This window comes from Oncorhynchus gorbuscha, linkage group LG10, assembly GCF_021184085.1.
Source record: "Oncorhynchus gorbuscha isolate QuinsamMale2020 ecotype Even-year linkage group LG10, OgorEven_v1.0, whole genome shotgun sequence".
Taxonomy (NCBI): Eukaryota; Metazoa; Chordata; class Actinopteri; order Salmoniformes; family Salmonidae; genus Oncorhynchus; species Oncorhynchus gorbuscha.
In genome coordinates this window covers 59,365,331-59,390,138 of record NC_060182.1, presented here as the reverse complement: position 1 = coordinate 59,390,138, position 24,808 = coordinate 59,365,331, and the positions used below count along the sequence as shown (strand labels likewise).

The window sequence follows — 24,808 nt, the reverse complement described above, 5'->3', positions numbered from 1 at the left end:
TTTAATACAGGGAGTACCAGTACCAGACCTCGAATCTTCTGCTGATAATCTGAATAATCCTTCAACATTTTGAGCCACATGTAGTGCCCAAAACATATGCACAGCTCCCTAAACAACTGTGGGTTGACGTCAGGTGGAAACTGGGAAACCTCTATTCTGAACATCTTTAACCTTTTACCATAGAATCGAATGAGATCCCCATGTGGTAGAAATCAGCATTTGCCCTACTGTACCTCTTTTGAAAGGAAGTGATCCCACTCTACTGAATAACTAAAATCGGCCAAACTAAGTGGTCTATCCTGGCAAAGGCATTGGAGTCCCTAGTCAATAAGCAGGGCCTACCTCCAGGAAAACAATAGTTTGAGTGGTATACAATCAGGTTTCAGGTCAGCACTGTCACAGCAACTTTAAAAGGATTTGAATGATGTTGACTGAGCCCTGGACAGGAAGCTGCATCGTGTATCTGTTTTCATGGACACGTCAAAGGCGTTTGACACGGTCTTGGTGCAGAGATTGAAGTGTGTTGGGAATACTGGTCGAGCGTCCGGGTGGTTTGTGTGAATTACCTGTCAAATCGAACGTAGTGTGTTAAGGCAGGTGGGTGCCTCAAGGATACATTTTAGGCCTCCTGTTGATTATTATCTATATCATCAACATTGGGAGACAAGAGTGAGACAGCTGATGTACATTTTTATGAGGATGACACTGTTCTCCATTCAAGTGGCAGCAGTTTGACTTTGGCCTATGAAAAAGCTCAGGCAGCATTTTAATGTCATTCAACAGAATCTGTATGATTTAAAGCCTGTTCAGAATACCTCTAAAAACAAAACGTATGGTCTTTTCCAATATTAAAACACACTGAAAACCATGTAATTACTACATTGGAAAACGTAAAAATATATCTTGGAGTTTGGGTGGATGACAAGTTGAGCTTCACCACCCATGTAGAGAACCTTATCAAGAAACGCAAGCCTGCGTATTGGGTTTTATTACCGGCACAAAGCTCGTTCTTTCTTTGCCGCCAGAAAATAGTTAATTCATTGTACTTATCTCTATTGGAATATAGTGATACTACATACAGCATGTGCAAGCGACAAGCTCTACATTGAAGGTTCTTGTCTCTATATCACGCAGCCCTTCGTTTTGTCACCAATCAGATGTGTAACCGACCATTTATCTCCACAGTGCTGTCAGGTAGATATCCCTAGCAACACGCAGGCTCAAACACTGGTACAGCGTTATTTATAAAGCCATTTTAGGAAAACTACCATTTTATCCATCTTCTCTTCTAGCTCAAAATGAAAACATATACACGCTCAGATCTCAAGGTTGTTTTATGCTACGAGTCCTGCAAATTAAAACCGAGCATGGAAAAAGGTATTTTCATTTCTCAGCCCCCTGCTCTTGTCCTTTTGTCTCTTCCCGTCATTGTAAATACGAATTTGTTCTTAATTGACTTTTTCCTGGTTCAATAACATTTTAAGAATTCATCCTTAGTGTCCAGTTTTTACGTCTCGTCCTGGCCACCTGCCAATATCCTCAGTCTCCCGGGTCACCTGGTTTTCGGCAGCGCTGCCTGTTTTCCGGGACACCTTGCTGTGTAGCTCTCACTGGGCATACATTGTACAACACGAGCACAGACATACCTCTGTTGGCGGGCAAGCCCTTCAAGCAAGGGGAGGGAGTCTATCTAGTTGTGAAGTCAGACAGTGCATCTATCTACAAACGAATTAAACCAACAGAGGATTTGAAGCCTGCATGTACTTCAACGTGTGGCTGTGAACATTTCCTGTGAGTTTTCCTGTCGTTTATAAGACTGAAATAGCCATAAATGACATATTGTATTGTATAGAAGGTATTGGAATAGGGAAAGGATACAACAACTCACTGCAATCTCTTGGAATCATAAAAGAGAACGAGACGACAACAGCGTTGACATGTTGAAGTGGAACGACGCCACCTCTGAGAGGCAGTCGGAGTACGACATCCTTGATCTTGCAAGCCAGACAAAAAAGGACAAGTCAATGCTATTTCATTGTCTTTGCCAAGGGTTGTATTATATGCAGAGATCAGGGATTTAAAGCATAATCCCAACGGGACATGAGAAACATGTCTCTTCATTTCAAGCCTGGTTGTACTCCAAAAGAAAATGCGGAATCGTCGCTCAACTACATCAACCGCAATACATTTTGACAGGAACCACAAGTTGCACCACAAACCAAAGAAAGGACACAGTATATTTGCAGATGGTGATCTGGTGCATCCCACTTGTGCTTACCGTGCTCCATGCTATATTAACTCGTTCATCAGTACAAGCAGATAAAGATGAACTCAAATCCGGATAGCATTCAATCAAATGCACCACAACATAGAGGCCTTATTCCCATCCAGCCTGCATGTTTGACTGTGTGTGTGTGTGTGTGTGTGTGTGTGTGTGTGTGTGTGTGTGTGTGTGTGTGTGTGTGTGTGTGTGTGTGTGTGTGTGTGTGTGTGTGTGTGTGTGTGTGTGTGTGTGTGTGTGTGTGTGTGTGTGTGTGTGTGTGTGTGTGTGTGTGTGTGTGTGTGTGTCAGGCTGGTCTGAGGGCCGCCGATATGGTGGACTCGGTGTGGAGTCAACCTGCTCCTAATTTGTCCGTCTCTGTAAAAAGGTCACCCCTGGCCCTGTGCCAAGAACACGACGACTCATTAACTTCTGGTTGCCATGGAAGTCATGCTTTCACCGTTTCAAAAGGAGTGGAAGACTGTGGGTAGGAGCAGGTGCACGTTGCAATGTGCGACAGTAACACCGCTGTGACAGTTTCGGTTCTAAATGCAGCTGGGCTTTAGATAGACGTTCTCATTATTCCTGAAGCGGTCACTGATTTGCGAATTGAGGAAAATAGGTGCTGTGGTTGTAAGTCAATCCCTCGACCCATCTCACCCTCCTCTAAACATAGGCTCAAGGCACACACAAATGGCACACATTATTCAACACAGAACATTATGAAAACAATAAGAGAATTCAAAGAATAGAACACTGTTTTTGCTATAGCGATATATGAATTCAGCATAATACATTTGAATGTGCTGGGCCTGGCCATTATCGTAAGAAAATGCTGTGACTGAAATGTTTCAAGCCGCATACTTAATGTCTCACACACACACACACACACACACACACACACACACACACACACACACACACACACACACACACACACACACACACACACACACACACACACACACACACACACACACACACACACACACACACACACACACACACACACACACACACACACACACACACACACCGCCCCAGCCAACTGACCCAAATGTATTGCCCAGAGGGATCCAGGGGTCCTTTATTTTTGCTTCTCTCTTTTTTCCCTTAATGAGGATCTCGGAGTTGACATGACATGCATGCAGAGTGTAGTATAGTACCGGGTGGGCCCAGACATTGAGCAATTGGCTTTCTGTCCTTGATGAGGTGGGGGGACTGAACCAACTTAGTTGAGTATGACAGTAGAGGTCTATTTATTCCATAGCTGGAGGAGTTAGGTACACATCAGACCACCGTCCAAATGTAGAGTTGTAGATTTGATGGAAGGGTATATACAGTGTTGTGCTGTTTGGGATTGAGGTATTCATTCAGACAGGCCAATGGACAGACAGTGGCCATGTCTGGGTAACTAGGACACAACCATTCTCATGCCTATTGGGCACATCACCATCCCAGTGCAGGCCTTGTGCTGCTTTCTCTAATTCTGAGGAGAGGAGGGAGGGATGGCAGGAGGAAAGGGGTGGCGGTAATGAATGCTGCCGTAGGCCCCAGTCCACTTTCTACACCTTGATAAGTCTCCTAATGTGCCATTAGCCAAACGACCCAGGGTTTAGGTAGAGCTTAATGAATCAGCGTAAATATTCATGAGATTTTGTGCTGCTTTAAGTGGGGCTCCATGTATTCCTTTCCGATCCACAAAAACGCAGAGGCAGGGACAAGACCCATCTTTCATCTGCTGTGTCTGATTGAAATCCCCCCCCCCACCCCCATTCCCTGTGGCTTACTAAGCGCACACACACAAGCTAGAAGGCACTGTTAACGTCAGTGCTAGTCTTGAACTCATCCATACTACTATGTCAACAACAGTCAGCTTGTTGCCACAGAGGCATTTTGAATGCTGTACACATACAGCATTGGACATAAAGAATTCTAAATGGCTTCACACAGCCCGAAAGAGAATGACAACCACAGACTAAACAAAAGCCTGGGTTGTTTTGATTTTGAGTAGGACGAGGTCACCCTAAGACGAGATGACTCATTTCAAAGCAACGTTTGAAGAGCCACAATGACGAATTGGCTTGAAAGAAAAAAAAGTGATCTGGCTTACTACAGTTTCTTCATTGTGTCGACCCAAACACAGTAACACACTGACATTGGTCCACACTGAGTAGCAATGGTCATGAAAACGGATTAACAAAAAAAAAGTACAAAATAGAGTTCAGATAAATGTAACAGCTGGATAATGGAGTAATATACTCAACTCTTTTAGAATTTTGTTTTTAATCCACCAAATATACTGCATACTCTAGCACAAAGCATGAGACAGAAAAACAAGAGAATCCCGACATTTTGGAAGAACGTCTGGTATTCAATGGAATGTCAAATTTGTTCTTCTTTGAAAATACATATGCCAAGCTTTTTAATCCACATATGCCCTTGTTATATTTTTTGTTAATATGCTGCAGAACAAATAACATTAATTAGCATTTAAATACGGGCATAATTAAATACATTTACATTCAATTATTCTATCCAACCAGCTCTTTCTAAGGTACCGCCAAGTGATGAGGGAAAACATCAAGTTACATATCGAGATATTATTTTTGACGATACATCGTATTGACAATATTGGCAGTAGTATTTTTGCGCTAGTTGGCTGTACCTGCAACAAAACTCCAGCATTCTTCTTTTAAATAGGGAGCCAATTTGTTTACAGCACTTTTATTTCCATGATTGATCAAAATGTGTTCTCACAATTGCCCTCTCACAATCTCCAGTCAACTTTCGCCTTGGCTTTTACTCAAACACGTGTGGCATTACTAATTCATGATTGACATCATCTGGAATATAAAACACGAGGTGGAAATGTTCCGTACCAAATTAGCATAGACCTGTTGTGAACATCAATATACACTGCTCCAAAAAATAAAGGGAACACTAAAATAACACATCCTAGATCTGAATGAATGAAATATTCTTATTAAAATACTTTTTTTCTTTACATAGTTGAATGTGCTGACAACAAAATCTCACAAAAATGATCAATGAAAATCAAATGTATCAACCCATGGAGGTCTGGATTTGGAGTCACACTCAAAATTAAAAGTGGAAAACCACACTACAGGCTGATCCAACTTTGATGTAATGTCCTTAAAACAAGTCAAAATGAGGCTCAATAGTGTGTGTGGCCTCCACGTGCCGGATGGTCTCCTGAGGGATCTCCTCCCAGACCTGGACTAAAGCATCCGCCAACTCCTGGACAGTCTGTGGTGCAATGTGGCGTTGGTGGATGGAGCGAGACATGATGTCCCAAATGTGCTCAATTGGATTCAGGTCTGGGGAACGGGCGGGCCAGTCCATAGCATCAATGCCTTCCTCTTGCAGGAACTGCTGACACACTCCAGCCACATGAGGTCTAGCATTGTCTTGCATTAGGAGGAACCCAGGGCCAACCGCACCAGCATATGGTCTCACAAGGGGTCTGAGGATCTCATCTCGGTACCTAATGGCAGTCAGGCTACCTCTGGCAAGCACAGGGAGGGCTGTGCGGCCCCCCAAAGAAATGCCACCCCACACCATGACTGACCCACCGCCAAACCGGTCATGCTGGAGGATGTTGCAGGCAGCAGAACGTTCTCAGCGGCGTCTCCAGACTCTGTCACATGTGCTCAGTGTGAACCTGCTTTCATCTGTGAAGAGCACAGGGCGCCAGTGGCAAATTTGCCAATCTTGGTGTTCTCTGGCAAAGGCCAAACGTCCTGCATGGTGTTGGGCTGTAAGCACAACCCCCACCTGTGGACGTCGGGCCCTCATACCACCCTCACGGAGCCTGTTTCTGACCGTTTGAGCAGACACATGCACATTTGTGGCCTGCTGGAGGTAATTTTGCAGGGCTCTGGCAGTGCTCCTCCTGCTCCTCCTTGCACAAAGGCAGAGGTCCTGCTGCTGGGTTGTTGCCCTCCTACGGCCTCCTCCACATCTCCTGATGTACTGGCCTGTCTCCTGGTAGCGCCTCCATGCTCTGGACACTATGCTGACAGACACAGCAAATCTTCTTGCCACAGCTCGCATTGATTTTCCATCCTGGATGAGCTGCACTACCTGAGCCACTTGTGTGGGTTGTAGACTCAGTCTACTGCTACCACTAGAGTGAAAGCACCGCCAGCATTCAAAAGTGACCAAAACATCAGCCAGGAAGCATAGGAACTGAGAAGTGGTCTGTGGTTATCACCTGCAGAACCACTCCTTTATTGGGGGTGTCTTGCTAATTGCTTATAATTTCCACCTGTTATCTATTCCATTTGCACCGGACGTGCCTATTTAAATAAATAAAAATGGAAAATCATGTAGTTGACGTGTCAGTGCGTTTAAAAATCGGTAACTATTTACTTGACACAGGAATAACCACGTCAAAATACTGACCCATATATTTACACCGGTTGTGACAAATTGCATTATTTTATGGCTGGTTAAAACATCTACATAAGTGTCAAAACCCACTTTTATACAAATTTGTTATTTCCCTGCCAGGAAATTTCCTTTCTTTTGAAAGTTTGTTTCTTAAGTAAATTGTTATAAAACATTATTTAGTCATCTTTTTTTCATATTTTAAATAACATTGTCAAGAAGCATTATGACCATCCTGTGTCACTCAGCAAAAAAAGAAACGTCCTCTCACTGTCAACTGAGTTTATTTTCAGCAAACTTAACATGTATGAACATAACAAGATTCAACAGATATAAACTGAACAAGTTCTACAGACATGTGACGAACAGAAATAGAATAATGTGTCCCTGAACAAGGGGGGGGGGTCAAAAGTAAACAGTTAGTATCTGGTGTGGCCACCAGCTGCGTTAAAGCACTGCAGCGCATCTCCACCTCATGGGCTGAACCAGACTTGCCAGTTCTTTCTGTGAGATGTTACCCCACTCTTCCACCAAGGCACCTGCAAGTTCCCGGACATTTCTGGGGGGAATGGCCCTAGCCCTCACCCGCCGATCCAACAGGTTACAGATGTGCTCAATGGGAGCACATCTTCAGACGGGCCTTATTCTGACATTTCACATTCTTAAAATAAAGTGGTGATCCTAACTGACCTAAGACAGGGAATTTTTACTAAGATTAAATGTCAGGAATTGTGAAAAACTGAGTTCAAATGTATTTGGCTAAGGTGTATGTAAACTTCCGACGTAAACTGCACATACAAGCATACTGTTGACATGTAGGCTATGGTGTAGAGATCGACTGATTAATCGGAATGGCCGATTAATTGGGGCCGATTTCGCGTTTTCATTACAATCGGAAATCAGTATTTTTGGGCGCCGATTTCCGATTATTATTAAAAAAAAAAAAAACATTTTTTATACCTTTTATTAAACTAGGCAGGTCAGTTAAGAACACATTCTTATTTTCAATGACTGCCTAGGAACTGTGGGTTAACTGCATTGTTCAGGGGCAGGACGACAGATTTTCACCTTGTCAGCTCAGGGGTTCCAATCTTGCAACCGCACAGTTAACTAGTCCAACGCTCTAACCATTGCAGTCCACGAGTAGCCTGCCTATTACGCAAATGTAGCAGAGGCCAAGGTAAATTGCTAGCTAGCATTAAACTTATCTTATAAAAAACAATCAATCATAATCATTAGTTATAACTACTGATCCAGTTTAGCAGGCAATATTAACCAGGTGAAATTGTGTCATTTCTTTTGCATTCATTGCACGCAGAGTCAGGGTATATGCAACAGTTTGGGATGCTTGGCTCATTGCGAACTAATTTGCCAGAATTTTACGTAATTATGACATACATTGAAGGTTGTGCAATGTAACACAAATATTTAGACTTAGGGATGCCACCCGTTAGATAAAATACAGAACGGTTCCGTATTTCACTGAAATAATAAACGTTTTGTTTTCGAAATTATATTTTCCCGGATTCGATCATATTAATGACCAAAGGCTCGTATGTCTGTGTGTTATTATGTTATAATTAAGTCCGATTTGATAGAGCAGTCTGACTGAGCAGCAGCAGGCCCGTAATCATTCATTCAAACAGCACTTTTGTGCGTTTTGCCAGCAGCTCTTTGCAAGCACAGCGCTGTTTATGACTTCAAGCCTATCAGCCTAATGGCTGGTGTAACCAATGTGAAATGGCTAGCTAGTTAGCTGGGTGTGCGCTAATACTGTTTCAAACGTCACTCGCTTTTAGATTTGGAGTAGTTGCGCTGCAAGGGCCGTGACTTTTGTGGAGCGCTGGGTAACGATGCTTCGAGTGTGGCTGTTGTCCATGTGTTCCTGGTTCGAGCCCAGGTAGGGGCAAGGAGGGGGACGGAAGCTATACTGTTACACTGGCAATACTATAGTGCCTATAAGAACATCCAATAGTCAAAGGTATATGAAATACAAATGGTATAGAGAGAAATAGTCCTATAAATAATATATTAACTACAACCTAAAACATCTTACCTTGGAATATTGAAGTCTCATGTTAAAAGGAACCACCAACTTTCATATGTTCTGATGTTCTGAGCAAGGAACTTAAAAGTTAGCTTTTTTACATGGCACATATTTTACATGGCACATATTACTTTCTTCTCCAACACTTTGTTTTTGCATTATTTAAACCAAATTGAACATGTTTATTTATTTGAGGCCAAATTGATTTTATTGATGTTTTATATTAAGTTCAAATAAGTGTTAATTCAGTATTGTTGTAATTGTCATTATTACAAATATATATATATAAGTTTTTTTATGTATTTTTAAATCGGACGATTAAATCGGTATCAGCTTTATTGGTCCTCCAATAATCGGTATCAGTATCGGCGTTGAAAAATCATAGCCGGTCGACCTCTACTATGGTGTAATGGAATGTTTTGCCTTGTGTAGTAGGTTTTGTGGGTTTTAACACTTATGTACAGTAGGTCGCATAACCAGCCATAAAGTAATGCAACAGGTGTAAATATACTGTATGTGTCATGATAGTGTTATGACCTTATTATAACAGCTTATGTCAGCTGTTATGACATACATGGTCATGACCATGTCATAACATGTTGTGGAGCTGGGTGTCAAGTAAAGTAAAGTCCGTTTACCGTTTAATCCCCATCGATATATCAATTTTGATAAACACGTGGGTCTGTTTGTCCCCTGTCTACAATTTCCGACGAAACTCCAATCCTTCTGAGACTGTTCCCCAACAGCAAAGTCCAGGAGAAAAGGTGGTGTGCACCTTTTAACCGTATGAACATTGTCAGTTTCTGTTTTGAAAGCAAAATCGGTGACATGACAATTAGTAGACAAATAGATTATCCACTTCTCAAACACAGCCAAATGACAACTGAACAGAGGTGTAATCTCAAGGGGGCATGACTTGAGCCTTACACGCACATACAGAGAGAGCGCGAGAGAGAAGAAAGCATTTGCTGTGCCGTCTTTCCACAGAGTGTCACGCCTTGGTCATTGTATTTTGTGTTTTTGTTATATGTTTGGGTAGGCCAGGGTGTGACATGGGTTTATATGTTGTTTTCATATTGGGGTTTGTAGTATTTGGGATCGCGGCTAATTAGGGGTGTTGTATAGGCTTGGCTGCCTGAGGCGATTCTCAATTAGAGTCAGGTGCTTATCGTTATCTCTGATTGGGAACCGTATTTAGGCAGCCTGAGTTTCGCTTTGTATTTCATGGGTGTTTGTTCCTGTCTTTGTGTAATAGTCACCAGATAGGCTGTAATTAGTTTCACGTTCCGTTCTGTTGTTTTTGTATTTAGTTTCAGTTATTTCATGTACCGCAATTCTTTCATTAAAGTCATGAGTAACCTACACGCTGCATTTCGGTCCGACTCTCTTCAACAGATGAACGCGTTACAGAAACACCCACCTCTCACAGACCGAGCAGAGTGTTTAACTGGCAATGACGTTGATAACTGGTAGGAGCTAAAGGAGGACGTTATGGAAGGTAAAGGCATGGAGTATACGACGTGGGAAGAAATCGACAGGTGGGCGGCCGACCCAGAGAGAGTGCAGGCGCCCGCCTGGGATTCGCTTCAACAGTGCGAAGAGGGCTACAGGCTAATGGAGTCAAAAAGGAAACACGGCGACGCAGAGCGAAAACCGGTAACCCCCAATTATTTATTGGGGAGGCGCAGAGAGAGAGTGGCTGAGTCAGGGTTCAGACCTGAGCCAACTCTCCCTGTTAATCGTGAAGAGCAGTTGCAGTGGGAGAGGCTGCACCACTTGGAGAATTGGACATGGGAGGAGGAATTAGACGGTAAAGGACCTTGGGCTCAGCCTGGAGAATATCGCCGTCCCAAGGAAGAAATAGATGCGGCTAAAGCGGAGAGGCGCTGGTATGAGGAGGCAGCACGGCGACGTGGTTGGAAGCCAGAAAAGCAGCCCCAAAAAATGATTGGGGGGGCTAGAAGGGAGAATAGTTATGCCAGGTAGGAGACCTGTGCAAACTCCCTGTGCTCACCGTTGGGCTAGAGAGACCGGGCAGGCACCGTGTTATGCTATGGAGCGCACGGTGTTTCCAGTGCGGGTGCAGAGCCAGGTGCGGCACATACCAGCCCTTCCTATTGGCCGGGCTAGAGTGGGCATCGAGCCAGGTAAGCTTGGGCAGGCTCGGTGCTCAAGAGCTCCAGTGCGCCTGCACGGTCCGGTCTATCCAGAGCCACCTCTACACACCAGTCCTCCGGTAGCAGCTCCCCGCACCAGGCTTCCTGTGCGTGTCCTCGATCTAGTACCACCAGTTCCAGCACCACGCACCAGGCCTCCAGTGCGCCTCGCCTGTTCAGCGCAGCCAGCGCTTTTCTCCTCTCCTGCGCTGTCGGAGTCTCCCGCCTGTTTAGCGCAGCCAGAGCCTTTCTCCTCTCCCTCCTGCGTTGCCGGAGTCTCCAGTCTGCCCAGCGCCGCCAGTGCTCCCAGTCTGCTCAACGCCGCCAGTGCTCCCAGTCTGCCCAGCGCCGCCAGTGCTCCCAGTCTGCCCAGCGCCGCCAGTGCTCCCAGTCTGCCCAGCGCCACCAGTGCTCCCAGTCTGCCCAGCGCCGCCAGTGCTCCCAGTCTGCCCAGCACCGCCAGACAACCAGTCTCTTCCAGATCTGCCAGACAACCAGTCTCTTCCAGATCTGCCAGACAACCTGACTCTTCCAGATCTGCCAGACAACCTGACTCTTCCAGTTCCGCCAGCCAGCCAGGATTTACCGGAGCCTACTACCTGCCTGAGCTTCCTCTCAGTACTGGGCTTCCCCTCGGTACCGAGCTGCCCCTCTGTCCCGAGCTGCCGTATTGCCATATTGGGTTTTGTAGTTTTTGGGATCGCGGCTAATTAGGGGTGTTGTATAGGCTTGGCTGCCTGAGGCGATTCTCAATTAGAGTCAGGTGCTTATTGTTGTCCCTGATTGGGAACCGTATTTAGGCAGCCTGAGTTTCGCTTTGTATTTCATGGGTGTTTGTTCCTGTCTTTGTGTAGTATTCACCAGATAGGCTGTAATTAGTTTCACGTTCCGTTCTGTTGTTTTTGTATTTAGTTTCAGTTATTTCATGTACCGCGATTCTTTCATTAAAGTCATGAGTAACCTACACGCTGCATTTCGGTCCGACTCTCTTTCTTCAACAGACGAACGCCGTTACACAGAGGACAAACTGCCACAGTGAATAATGAGATCTTAGAAACAAACCAGAGAAGGCAACATTTGTGTCTTGCTAAACTGCATCAGGATAAATAAAATCAGTTTTGCCACAATCTTTAAAAAACGGAGTGCAGAGCAGCTAGAGGAGATGTCCTCTCCCCCCAAAAAAGCCTCTTGGCAAATATGAATGTCTGAAAAGCTAAGAGGAGACGACGTGTGCGCTCCAACGTGCATATCCTTATTGACAGACACAGAGAGCAAAGGCCCCGGGTTGAATGTGTCCACAATCTGTTGTCTCTCACGCCTCTCTGTGCTCGACTTCTTATAACGGCTCAAGTCACATCACAATATATTCACAGTCATCAGACAGAGAAAGTGCTTTATAGTGTAATTCCGGTTCAAAATATTAAAGGTAGGTAGATAGAACACAGATGATGTCGGAAGTTTACATACACCTTAGCCAAATACATTTAAACTCAGTTTTCACAATTCCTGACATTTCCCTTTCTTTCACTTTCACTTTATTTTAAGAATGTGAAATGTCAGAATAATAGTAGAGAGAATGATTTATTTCATTTTTTATTTCTTTCATCACATTCCCAGTGGGTCAGAAGTTTTACATACACTCCATGAGGATTTGGTAGCATTGCCTTTAAATTGTGTAACTTGGGTAAAACGTGTCAGGTAGCCGTCCACAAGCTTCCGACAATAAGTTGGGTGAATTTTGGCCCATTCCTCCTGACAGAGCTGGTGTAACTGAGTCAGGTTTGTAGGCCTCCTTGCTTGCACACGCTTTTTCAGTTCTGCCCACAAATTTTCTATAGGATTGAGGTCAGGACTTTGTGATGGCCATTTGGAAGACCAATTTGCGACCAGGCTTTAACTTCCTGAATGATGTCTTAAGATGTTGCTTCACTATATCCACATAATTCCCCTCCTCATGATGCCATCTATTTTGTGAAGAGCACCAGTCCCCCCAGGAGCAAAGCACCCCCACAACATGATGCTGCTACCCCCATTCTTCACGGTTGGGATGGTGTTCTTCGGCTTGCAAGCATCACCTCTTTTCCTCCAAACATAACGATGGTCATTATGGCCAAACAGTTCTATTTTTGTTTCATCAGACTGGAGGACATTTCTCTAAAAAGTACGATCTTTGTCACCATCTGAAGTTGCAAAACCGTCATCTGGCTTTTTTATGGCGGTTTTGGAACAGTGGCTTCTTCCTTGCCAAGAGGCCTTTCAGGTTAAGTCGATATGGGACTTGTTTTACTGTGGATATAGATACTTTTGTAACGGTTTACTCCCATCATCTTCACAAGGTCCTTTGCTGTTGTTCTGGGATTGATTTGCACTTCTTGCACCAAAGTACGTTAATCTCTAGGAGACAGATGGAGTCTCCTTCCTGAGCGGTATGACGGCTGCGTGGTCCCATGGTGTTTATACTTGCACACTATTGTTTGTACAGATGAACGTGGTACCTTCAGGCATTTGGAAATTGCTCCCAAGGATGAACCAGACTTGTGGAGGTCAACAATTTTTTTTCTGAGGTCTTAGCTGATTTCTTTTGATTTTCCTATGATGTCAAGCAAAGAGGCACTGAGTTTGAAGGTAGGCCTTGAAATACATCCACAGGTACACCTCGACTCAAATGATGTCAATTGGCCTGTCAGAAGCTTCTAAAGCCATGACATTTTCTGGAATTCTCCAAGCTGTTTAAAGGCACAGTCAACTTAGTGTATATAAACATCTGACCCACTGGAATTGTGATACAGTGAATTATAAGTGAAATGATATGTCTGTAAACAATTGTCTGAAAAATTACTATTGTCATGCACAAAGTAGATGTCCAAACCAACTTGCCAAAACTATAGTTCGTTGACAAGAAATTTGTGGAGTGGTTGAAAAACGAATTTTAACGACTCCAACCTCAGTGTATGTAAACTTCTGACTTCAACGGTGTATAACTTCACTGTAATGTCAGGAGACGTGACCGCATTTTCAAATCCTTTCAAAAACACTCCACAAGGATACATTCTAAGTACATGTATACAAAATAGGTTCACTTCCTTTCTTTTGGGGGGCCTTTTGTAACCAGATGTTGTTTTCCATTACATGACTCAATCAGAGAGCCTGCCATAACTGCTAACTCGTTCTTAATGCACATTTAACCCTGTGGGCACAGTCACAATGCTTCTGCCCCGAGTGCCTACTCACCCCCGTTGTGTTGACTTGTGCGTGCCTTGTCGGTCATCACCCACACCGGCTAGCACATAGTATGTTCACACACAGCGCTCAATGCTCTCACACACAGAAGCTCACTCACAGTACTGCACACACTCCACGGACCAGAGGATCCAGCGTGTGACTGGCCTTGCTTCCCCTTTGCCTCCAGACTCCGTGTCCTCAACGCCCTCACAGACGTCAGCCGATTCACACTCTCCTAGAGCCCTGGGACGGACGCACGCACGCACACACACACAGCAGCTGGAAGAGCCAATACACCACAGCTACGCTAGGCCACATGTTGATGCTAGGGACAAGAGCTGGATGAGACCGGATCTACAAGGGTAAAAATACATAAAAGCATCATTCAAGATAACATACCATATATGTGTGAAGACAAAATGTACTGAAATATAGAATGGAAATGTAAAACCTAAACATACTTGGTCCAGCTAAGTCAGAACCTCCACATTTGAGATGAAAGTGGAGGTCAAATCTAACTCATTCTAACACCAATGTCAACACTAAAGCAGATTGCGTGCATTCTCTCCCATTGCACCAAAAAAAACAGGGCATAAATGGTACAGCAGATTGTCCACACCATTACTGTTTTGCCAGACATGACACCCTTATTCTTTTCACTTTAAAATGTATTTCAAACAAAAAGCAAATGATTGCCAAGTAAAACAAACCACACACATCTATGCACAATAACTACTATTAACAATTTCCACTGAACATTTCACAGAAACACATTTACTTGAAGAACAGTGCAGATGCAAAGTTGGGTAACAGAATGACAGTTAATGCTGTTTGTGCCGTCATTCTGTAAAACTCGTCACACCGGAACCATTTCTGCCTGCTTGAACGGTGAATAGTTCAGATACACATGAACATATGAAAAACATGAATCTCTGAGCGATGGACAAAATAAAACAAACCAATATAACATTCAAAATCGTTTAATATTTCCTTTCAGCGGCTCCCAAGAGGGAGGCTCTCATCCTAACTGGACTCAGAGACCGAGACAGTTACATCATCAGCACCTGCATTCCACAAGTGCCTGGGCAGGCGGGACACCATGCCATTTTACCACAGAGAGAGATATATAGGGGGGAGACAGAGAGGTGCAGATAAAGTGGGAATAAGAGAGAGAGAGACATATGTATAGATACACACAGAGACAAAAACAGAGACAAAGAGAAACAGAGAGAGAGCGAGAGAGAAACAGAGAGCGACAGATATATATAGTGAGAGAGAGACAAGGAGAAACAGAGAGAGACAGAGACAAAGAGAGAGAGTGTGACTGTGTGTGAGAGAGACAGACACACACAGCGAGAGAGAGAGAGAGAAAAAGAGAGAAACAGAGAAAGAGGGAGAGGAAAAAGAGAGAAACAGAGAAAGAGTTAGAGAGAGGAAAAAGAGACAGAAACAGAGGGAGAGAGACACAGATATAGAGAGAGAAACAGAGAGATTATTGTGTTAATTATCTACTTCACTTGCTTTGGCAATGTTAACATATGTTTCCCATGCCAATAAAGCCCTTAAATTGAATGACACACAGGAGGGGAGACAGGGGGAGACAGGGGGAGGAGAGACAGAGGGGAGGGGGAGAGACAGGAGGGGAGGGGGAGAGACAGGGGGAGGGGGAGAGACAGAGACAGTTTAATCCAAAGGACATGGCACAGGGTTATTTTCTCATGCGTAATGCAGTTTGGTAAATCGACAGGAATTTCAAAACTTCTAACCATTTAAAAAAAATATGCAGTGACAGTGAAAGCTCTCTTTAAGTTACAGATAAAAGACGTCCTTTGTGTCATCCCGGCAGCCGTACCACGGGACTGACACGTTTACGGCACTCTCTGATTCTCCCAACACAGCACTTCACGGATAATCAAGTGGGAAGACTGACTGAGTGGGCACTGAGTCTCACTGAGCCGCCACCCCCCCAATCCATCCTGCTTATAACCCTTCCACGTGGCTTGAATGAGCTCCAGCAAGGCCACACCGGGCCATCCCAACAACAACCTAGCAGTTCACCACACAGTAAATGCAACAGCAGAGTAAAAGGTCTTTCAGATGGAATGCAATCTCTATTTGCATACTATTGTCCATTAAAACGGATGCTCGCTCTATTGATAATGTTGTACATACTGAAAGGCCTTTATGACATACTGGTAAATACAATGCTGCTAAACATGCTCCCCTAGTCTGTGAAAACACATTTGCTGTTGTCTGACATTGATAAAAATGTACTTCTCCTTAACTCTCTCACTATGGGGCTAGACAGCCTTACGCAGCATTTTGGCTCACATCTCCCCACACCCTATTTCAGAATCCAAGTCCGGGACAAAATGATGAACCAGCACATTGTACTTCTCATCTCCCCCTTTGCCCAGACTAGTTCTGCGGGGCCCTCTCTGGTGTCGCCCGCAGACTGACTTAACGGCCTGGGTCATAATCATTCGGCACCAAACGGAAGAAAAAAAACTGACTGAAACACGGAGGGCTGGAGAAGGGAGAGGAAGTGAAACGTACCTAAGGAAACACAATTGAGCCTGTAGATAGACAGAATACACTCGCTTCAAGTAAGGAACACTCAAAAGAGCAAGGTCTCTGACTTACCATGTCAAAAAAAGGGAGAGACAAAACACCATGGTGACTGACTTAATAGGGAGGGAGTGTGGGCTCTAAGCGCTGTTACGACTAAGGCAATCATTTACCTGATCAAAGCATATATACTGCTCACTCTAACGGTCCTTTATCGTAGCCTACCGAGCAAGCCTTTTTCCTTTTCCTTTAAACATCGCACACGAATCAAAGCCCAGGCATAAGGGGCATCATTTTCGAAAGGTTCAGGTTTGTAGTTCTCCTGAAAATGTGTGAAGTGTGTATCCATTGTAAGGGTGTACTACTACTTTAAACTCCACCGCAGCAGTGTAAGTGTACACTCCACTACGTATTTATTTGGACACTAAAGCTCGATCTTTTGATTTGGGTTTATACCCCAGTATTTTGGATTTGAGCTCCAATGTGTCAAATGAGGTGACAGTACAGAATGTCACCTTTTATTTTAAGGTATTTTCATACATATCTGTTTTACCGTTTGAAATGAAAGCACTTCATGAATCTAGTCCCCCATTTGAAGGTGTCATAAATATTTGGACAAAGTCACTTCTGGTGTATTAAAGTAGTCAAAAGTTTTTGGTCGTATATTCCTAGCATGTGACTGACTACATCTAGCTTGTGACTGACTACATCTAGCTTGTGACTGACTACATCTACATTTACATTTAAGTAATTTAGCAGACGCTCTTATCCAGAGCGACTTACAAACTAGCTTGTGACTGACTGCATCTAGCTTGTGACTGACTGCATCTAGCTTGTGACTGACTGCATCTAGCTTGTGACTGACTGCATCTAGCTAGTGACTGACTGCATCTAGCTAGTGACTGACTGCATCTAGCTAGTGACTGACTGCATCTAGCTAGTGACTGACTACATCTAGCTTGTGACTGACTACATCTAGCTTGTGACTGACTACATCTAGCTTGTGACTCTACAAACTTGTTGGATATATTTGTGGTTTGTTTTGGTTGTGTTTCAGATTATGTTGTGCCCAATAGAAATTAATGGTAAATAATGTAGGGTCATTTTGGAGTAACTTTCATTGTAGATAAGAACAGAATATGTTTAACACTTCCACATTAAATGTGGATCCTACAATGATTATGAATAATCATGAATGAATTGTGAATAGTGATGAGTGAGAAAGTTACAGAGGCAAAGATAATACCGCCAAAACATGCTAACCTCTCACCATTACCAATAACAATAACAAAAATGCTAATAAGGTTAGCATTTTTTTGGGGGGTGTGATAGTTATGCCTCTAACTTTCTCTCCCAGCCGGCCTAAAAGCGTTTACAAGATAATGGCCTAAAATTAGGCCCTGCTCAAAAAGTGCTAACCTCCTGTTATTGCTAATGGTGAGAGGTTAGCATGAATGTAAGAATGTCTAATTCACCAGCCATGTTGCAGGGTGGTCTACAGTGCAAACATTTCTTTCTTTCTTTTTTTAACTGTCAAAACTCAAGTATAAGCAGTCACGTGCAAGTTGTGACTATTAGCAAAATAATTGCTGCAGTAGCAATGTCTTCCATTTTGTTTCATGTTTCATGTCTGGGAATGCATAAAGAAATACACATCCTAACATTATATCCCACCTTGTGTAGCAACACAACACACAAAAACTCAGTTTTAGGCCCTGGTAATGAACATCGGAAGGTAATTAGGCATTTATTAGCCGGTAAATGCTTCTGTTTAAACTGAACGTGTGTCACATTTCTGGAATGCATGCCGTCATGCATTCCAGTATTTCAAGCAAATACTTTTAACAATTGCCACTTGAGGAACAGTGCAGATAAAGTTCGGTAACAGAAAGACAGAAAAATCTCGGGCAGTTTTTTAGGTCGACCGCGTTTTCCAAAAACTCCAATTTGCATACCGCCCCAACAGATCTACAAACGACGCAATCTCTATTCAACTCCATACATCCCTCTCCCACCTGGACAAGAGGAACACCTACGTGAGAATGCTGTTCATTGACTATAGCTCAGTGTTCAACTGACTCAATCTGGACCCCTGGGACTGAACACCTACATCTGCAACTAAATCCTGGACCACCCTAGGTGGTGAGAGTAGGAAAACAACCTATTCGCCACACTAACCCTCAACACGGAGGCCACCCATGACTGCATGGCCGCGCACGACTCTAACACCATCATTAAGTTTACCGACGACACGATGGTGGTTGGCCTGACCACCGATGACGATGAGACAGCCTACAGAGAGGAGGTCAGTGACCTGGCAGTGTGGTGCTAACCTCTCCCTCAATGTCAGCAAGACAAAGGAGCTGATCGTGGACTACAGGAAACAGAGGGCTGAGCACGCCTCCATCCACGCCGACGGGCCTGTAGTGGATCGGGACGAGAGCCTCAAGTTCTTCGGTGTCCACATCACTAAGGAATTATCATGGTACTCACACACACCAGAGTCGTGAAGAAGGCATGACAACGCCTCTTCCCCCACAGGTGGCAGGGAATAATATTGCTATTGGCCCCCAGGTCCTAAAGGTCTCTGAACAGCTTCTACGCCCAAGCCACAAGACTACTAAACAGTTAGTGAAATATTTGTTACATTTACAGCAGGCAAATCATTTCTGCAAAACTAAATATAACATGTTGATATTAGTTGGCAGGGGGCTTTACTTAAACATGACTGATTGCGTTTTGATTTCTTACACCTTTTTAGACGTTTTCTAGTAGATGTTTTTTTTAAAGACCCCTTTTTCGTCTGTGTGACAAGAAATCAAAGCTGCTTATTCAAAATGTTTAGGATGACAATTGGTTGAAAAACGGATCTATGCCTTAATTTCACCAACAGATAGACTCTTAGCTTTGATTTGACACTAACTGTGATATGTTCCTTTAAACTTCATGTTGGTGCTCATGGGTCCTTTCACATGGAAATTTACGTCATCATTCACAAGTCTTCTAAAAACGACAGCTGTTCACGTTTACATGCCAAGCCAAGGTCAACGGCCATGAAATGCTTGGACGCACATTGCGAAATGCCCATGTACTTTACTACTGAAAAGGAGGCTTGTGCTGTTTGAAGCCAACATAACACACACCACCACACCCAGGTACACATGCAGTGCCTGTTTAAATGAAAAGGAATACACAAGGCTGCAGTCAGTCAGCATCATTCACCTGGGCTTTCTGCTGGTAGAGGTGGATGCTTGAGGCAGGACTCACAGTTCTGAGGGATTGGGGAGTGCAATGTTGACTGTGTTCCCAAGAGTCTGGCAGGTACAGTGGGTTCTCAGCCTGCCTCTCATAACCAGCATATCGCATCCATTGAAAAACACATCCATCTTCCTCTCATGCAAATCCAGGTCCACCCTCCCCCCACACCCCAACCATTCTTCTCAGAACAATCATTTTTCTTAATGAGAAAAACCTTTGGCCTTGGGAGTTGGATGTGTTTTGTTCCCTAATGGGAATGCCTGCCTCATTCGACTAGGAATAAGAAAAATAGAAACTCCATCACCTTGCACGCCTGTCTGCGAGGCTGTATTTACTTAGCCTTTGAAGTGTTTGATACAACACAGAATCATTTAAGGGAAACATAATCAATTGTAGAGCATTGGGCCAGATAAGAGCAGTGCCGGTGAGAGAGAAATGGGCATGTACAGTATAAGAATGTGTTCTCAGCCTCGACTGTGACTGTGCAGACATGCTTTTTGTTCAGTAGCAGGATTTCATGTCTAGGCCTAATCTTGACCACTGAGGTTATCTAGCTGATTTTAAAGATGCACTATGCATAAATCACACCACTATTTCCTGGTTGCTAAAATTCTAATAGTTTGCCTAATTTCCGTTTCTGTGACAAAACAAGCAGTCATTGCGTACCATTGTACCATCTAAACTAAACCACTGTAAAATATATTTTCCATAAACAAAAATAATGTATATTCAGCTGCTTGAAGCTGGTCTACAAAACCTGAGAGAAAAAGATGCAAATATTTAACTTCTAAACATGAAGCATAGAAATGACACACAAAACAGATCTACAGTGCCTTGTGAAAGTATTCGGCCCCCTTGAACTTTGCGACCTTTTGCCACATTTCAGGCTTCAAACATAAAGATATAAAACCATATTTTGTTGTGAAGAATCAACAACAAGTGGGACACAATCATGAAGTGGAACGACATTTATTTGATATTTCAAACTTTTTTAACAAATCAAAAACTGAAAAATTGGGCATGCAAAATAATTCAGCCCCTTTACTTTCAGTGCAGCAAAATCTCTCCAGAATTTCAGTGAGGATCTCTGAATGATCCAATGTTGACCTAAATGACTAATGATGATAAATACAATCCACCTGTGTGTAATCAAGACTCCGTATAAATGCACCTGCACTGTGATAGTCTCAGAGGTCCATTAAAAGCGCAGAGAGCATCATGAAGAACAAGGAACATACCAGGCAGGTCCGAGATACTGTTGTGAAGAAGTTTAAAGCCGGATTTGGATACAAAAAGATTTCCCAAGCTTTAAACATCCCAAGGAGCACTGCGCAAGCAATAATATTGAAATGGAAGGAATATCAGACCACTGAAAATCTACCAAGACCTGGACGTCCCTCTAAACTTTCAGCTCATACAAGGAGAAGACTGATCAGAGATGCAGCCAAGACACCCATGATCACCCTGGATGAACTGCAGAGATCTACAGCTGAGGTGGGAGACTCTGTCCATTGGACAACAATCAGTCGTATATTGCACAAATCTGGCCTTTATGGAAGAGTGGCAAGAAGAAAGCCATTTCTTAAAGATATCCATAAAAAGTGTTGTTCAAAGTTTGCCACAAGCCACCTGGGAGACACACCAAACATGTAGAAGAAGGTGCTCTGGTCAGATGAAACCAAAATTTAACTTTTTGGCAACAATGCAAAAGGTTGTGTTTGGCGTAAAAGCAACACAGCTCATCACCCTGAACACACCATCCCCACTGTCAAACATGGTGGTGGCAGCATCATGGTTTGGGCCTGCTTTTCCTCGGCAGGGACAGGGAAGATGGTTCAAATTGATGGGAAGATGGATGGAGCCAAATACAGGACCATTCTGGAAGAAAACCTGATGGAGTCTGCAAAAGAACTGAGACTGGGACGGAGATTTGTCTTCCAACAAGACAATGATCCAAAACATAAAGCAAAATCTACAATGGAATGGTTCAAAAATAAACATATCCAGGTGTTAGAATGGCCAAGTCAAAGTCCAGACCTGAATCCAATTGAGAATCTGTGGAAAGAACTGAAAACTGCTGTTCACAAATGCTCTCCATCCAACCTCACTGAGCTCGAGCTGTTTTGCAAGGAGGAATGGGAAAAAATGTCAGTCTCTCGATGTGCAAAACTGATAGAGACATACCCCAAGCGACTTACACCTGTAATCGCAGCCAAAGGTGGCGCTACAAAGTATTAACTTAAGGGGGCTGAATAATTTTGCATGCCCAATTTTTCAGTTTTTGATTTGTTAAAAAAGTTTGAAATATCCAATAAATGTCGTTCCACTTCATGATTGTGTCCCACTTGTTGTCGATTCTTCACAAAAAAATACAGTTTTATATCTTTATGTTTGAAGCCTGAAATGTGGCAAAAGGTCGCACAGTTCAAGGGGGCCGAATACTTTCGCAAGGCACTGTACCTCTTCTTAGACTTGCTTTCAAAAGGAATGAAAGATCTATAACTCATATTTCTATGTGAATTTGGTCAGGTAGTCCAAAAAGTTAGATATTGTACATTTGAATGGAAATGCCATGGCAAGGCACAATAGGACATTTTGGTGCCCACAAAGTCTAAACAACACAGGTTGAGATTAATATTGAAATGAACCTCTGCGGTGTTACTGTGTCATCAATGGTCTTTTGTGTTTCAATATGTTTACCTTGAAGAATATCACGGATTAACTTTATCTAGAATCTTTGATATTCATTTTTATAGTATCACTATATAGCATTTCATGTTACCTTATTCTGGGTGATGACACTCACTAGAACAATAACCCAGGGGGATATTAGACTCAAAAAAATGTTTTAAGGTGGGGCGTACGTACGTTCAACTAGCTGTGCATCATATTCAACAAAAACTAGCAGCCTATCGGATATCAGCACTGTATCGATCTCATGGTTGCTGAGGAGCGCTGTGCTTGGATAATGATAATGTGGCTGCAGTGTCAACAACAGAGAGCAGCAGCTCGTAAAATCATAACAGTTGTCACCACCTGAGTGGATCAACATATAGAGTAGAGTCTTGGCTAAATGAATTGGAGAGCTCAGAGTATAGACAAGACTAGCAAATGCCAAATGCAAAAGAGCTTCCTAAACAACAGGTCATTGCAGAACAAAAGCCAATCCTAATGTTGGCACCCTCTCAGTTCATTTTCAATAGGCCTGATTTTATAACAAAAAAGGACTACAATAGGCTGCAACACTATTTTACTGCACCAAGAGTATCCCACTGGGCACATATGTCAATTCAACGTCTAGTTTTGTTGTCAACTAGTGTGAATTCAACAACAACAAAAATGTACCACGTCATTGGAGTTGTTGATGACTTTTTGGAAATCAAATCAGTCTTCCACGTTGATTCAACGTCATCAATGAAATGACCTGGAAACAACGTTGATTCAAGCAGTTTTTGCCCAGTGGGATGCTACTTTAATCTACCTGTACAGTGTAAAAGGTGAGGGATATTTCAGCTGGAATTGCGATGACAATGTAAGCCGTTATTTATTACAAGTTAATGTTACAAAAACAGCGTAGCCTCGCCTGTACGAGAAAAACCGCGCAGGCAGAACTGTCGTGTGAACATTACATCTCGGTGCACATGTTGGAAATAAACCAATATTACCTGGCCTTTTGTGACAGCGCAGTCTTCTTGGTCAGGAAATTACTTCAGGGGCGATGAAAGCAGAACTTCAATGGTTATCTCCTGGAAAGATGTCGGTGGCTTGAAAGGCAGGTTACAGAGTATCGTTTTTGGTGGTGACTGACATTCTAAATAAATCCATGAAGGTATCTGAAAGATTTGACCGCGTATCACCTGGAAAGGAACGAATGTGATATTCAATGCAACCAACGAGTACCGTTATGTGGGTAACGAAAGCGGCACCACAGATGACAAGCTCTATCGACTGACAGCTACAGTATAGTAGCTGCATGGGGAAAATACTGAGGACTCATTTGCAACGTCCAGTACGTCCTCCTTACCCGCCTCGAAACCGTTTGCTCACATAACACAAACCGAGCCTATCTCTGCACATAATATTGTGAATGTCACAAGGTGATGTGCCTACCTTGAAAATGCCCTGCAGCACTACACAAATCGTTACCAAAGCCATAAACCCCGCCCAATTCTACAATTTATATTCTAAAAATATGATTTTGAACCTAACAATAACCACACTGCTAACCTCATACCTATCACTAAACTGTATTAGATTATTGCCAAAAAGCTAATTGTTGTCTTCGAGATTTTCGCGGCCGACACACTGGAATGACAGTAAATGTCTGTGAATGTGAATGTGACGGTTCTGTTGACTTCTTCGTGTGTCTTTCATGCAGACTAGACGCTGTGTTGCGTATAGCTTGCAGCCTTTCACAGATCGTGCGCATTGCACGTTTCGGGAAACAACACATATGGAATCATATAGTAACCAAAAAAGTGATAAACAAATCAAAATATATTTTATATTTGAGATTCTTCAATGTAGCCACCCTTTGCCTTGATGACCCCTTCGTACACTCTTGGCATTCTCTCAACCAGCTTTCCCTGGAATACTTTTTCAACAGTCTTGGTGGCCTACAAACCTGACTCAGTTACACCAGCTCTTTCAGGAGGAATGGGCCAAAATTCACCCAACTTATTGTGGGACACTTGTCGAAGGCTACCCGAAATGTTTGACCCAAGGTAAAAAAAAATGTAAAGGCAATGCTACCAAATACTAATTGAGTGTATGTAAACTTCTGATCCATTGGGAATGTGATGAAATACATTAAAGCTGAAATAAATCATTCGCTCTACTATTATTCTGACATTTCACATTCTTAAAATAAAGTGATGATCCTAA

General features: G+C 43.2%; 1 protein-coding gene across 2 annotated transcripts in view; it reads right to left on the bottom strand.

Annotated features, from left to right (window-relative positions):
• The window catches only part of rnf144aa (ring finger protein 144aa), a 48,503-nt gene extending 24,251 nt beyond the window's left edge, over window positions 1-24,252 (bottom strand). Inside the window, exons 1-2 of one of the 2 annotated variants that reach the window (XM_046366492.1) lie at window positions 24,035-24,252; window positions 23,590-23,781 (exon numbers count right to left, since the gene is read on the bottom strand). The gene's annotated coding sequence lies outside the window, so the exon portion shown is untranslated. Of the gene's footprint in view, window positions 1-14,216; window positions 14,306-23,589; window positions 23,782-24,034 lie in introns of those variants that run through there. The other variant, XM_046366493.1, reaches the window with a different exon arrangement.
• Window positions 24,253-24,808: the final 556 nt, after the last annotated feature.